This window comes from Lupinus angustifolius, chromosome LG01, assembly GCF_001865875.1.
Source record: "Lupinus angustifolius cultivar Tanjil chromosome LG01, LupAngTanjil_v1.0, whole genome shotgun sequence".
Taxonomy (NCBI): domain Eukaryota; kingdom Viridiplantae; phylum Streptophyta; class Magnoliopsida; order Fabales; family Fabaceae; genus Lupinus; species Lupinus angustifolius.
Window position 1 is genome coordinate 10136100 of NC_032009.1, and position 1741 is coordinate 10137840.

Here is a 1741-nt window from a genome sequence, read left to right on the forward strand (position 1 = left end):
TAACATGCAAGAATGAGCTAAAAGTCTGTAAACGCAGCTTATAAAGAAACCATTATGCAGCCCAGTTAATCGATTAAATTCTTGGTCAATCGATTAACGAGATACACAATTGTAACTGATTCGGTTTTCCAAGTTCTATGTTCCAACTGCTTTTCAAAAACTTACGTTAATCGATTAAAACTCTCCTTAATCGATTAACTGATGTGTATTTTTAAATTGCAATACTCAAATACGTTATGCACTTAACTTATACATGTTCAACACTAAATTTATGCCTAGGATGCACAGATAACATGTATATATATTATGCATGAACATATTATGAATGTCATATCTCAAAATAAAATGATTTAATGTATTATGTATATGAGACATGTATTGAGTTTACCTAAGCCTTAGACTCAACCTAAACTAATTACTAGTCTAAGTCTAATACCAACCTTGAGGCTTAAGCACGTTGATTTTTTGATGATCTTCAAGCTCTTATGAAACTCAATTTGTCCTCATCAAAACACATAGTGGGCAAGCTTTCCAAAGTGCTCCTCTTGACATGCGCACTTCCAAAGTGCTCCACTTGTTTGATGAATTAGCTTGAAGAATGTATTGACACTGATTGATAGTATGAAGCGCGAATATTTCGAAAGCAAAATTAAGATCAACCTGCACAATCAAACAACAACAAAACAACCTTTCTCCCCCTTTTGACATTATCAAAAAGATAACACAGGTCAAAAGTAGTCAGAGATATGTAGTTAAACATAAATCGAAGTTAATAAATTAATTTGGGATTTAACTATTAACCTGTCTTATAATCGGTGGCTTGAACAAAATGCTCTTGTTTATACAATAAAATAACTAATAGGTAACGTGAACGACATACAAGTTTTACCATATCAAATAACAATAAGTAGAATAAGCAATGTAGTGCAATAACCAGCTTAATTTATGCACCAGAAAATCTCATATGATCAAGAACCATCCAAATAACCAAATAAGCTATTTTGACATAATTAAAAGCAAAATAAGCAAAATTAAAAAAACATAACATAGAGAGTAAAAATATCCAGCAACTAAACAAACTAGAAAATGTCAAACCAAGTCAGAAAAAGAACAAATAAGTCTCGAAACAATAACAACAACTGAATCCATAAAGTTGTATCACGGTTACAGAGACTCAAGAGGAAATAGAGAAAAAGGAAAAAAAAAATGTGAAACCGAAGTGTTTTCTGCACTTATACTGCTGGTTTTAATCGATTAACGGTCCTGGTTAATCGATTAAAATCATAAGAAAAATTAATTTTCAAAACTGATGCCCAGGTAATCGATTAATTTTGATGTTTTAATCGATTAAACACGGTAATTTTTAGATCAAGCAGAACGGTTTCAACTTATTGGGACTTATGCATGCATTCTAAAAGATTAATCTAAACATATGTAATTACAAAAAAAAAAGAAATTATTATGAGATGTCATTTTGCATTTTAAGACATTTCATTAAATCAAGAGACTAATAAACATGTAGAAGCAAGACATAAACTAAACATCTAGACAGTTTTAATCAAGATATTGTTCATCAAGAATTCCAAGTTCTCTCCTTAGAACATAGAAAGTATCCCGTGGAAGGGGCTTGGTGAAAATATCTGCTAACTGTTTAGAGGTTTCAACAAATTCAAGAACACAGTCACCTTTTTGAACATGATCACGTAAGAAATGATGTCTAATTTCTATATGCTTGGTTCTA

General features: G+C 31.1%; 1 long non-coding RNA gene across 1 annotated transcript in view; it reads left to right on the forward strand.

Annotated features, from left to right (window-relative positions):
• LOC109342318 overlaps positions 1–1741 on the forward strand; it is a 14418-nt gene that overhangs the window by 7516 nt on the left and 5161 nt on the right. The gene's annotated exons all lie outside the window — the stretch shown is intronic.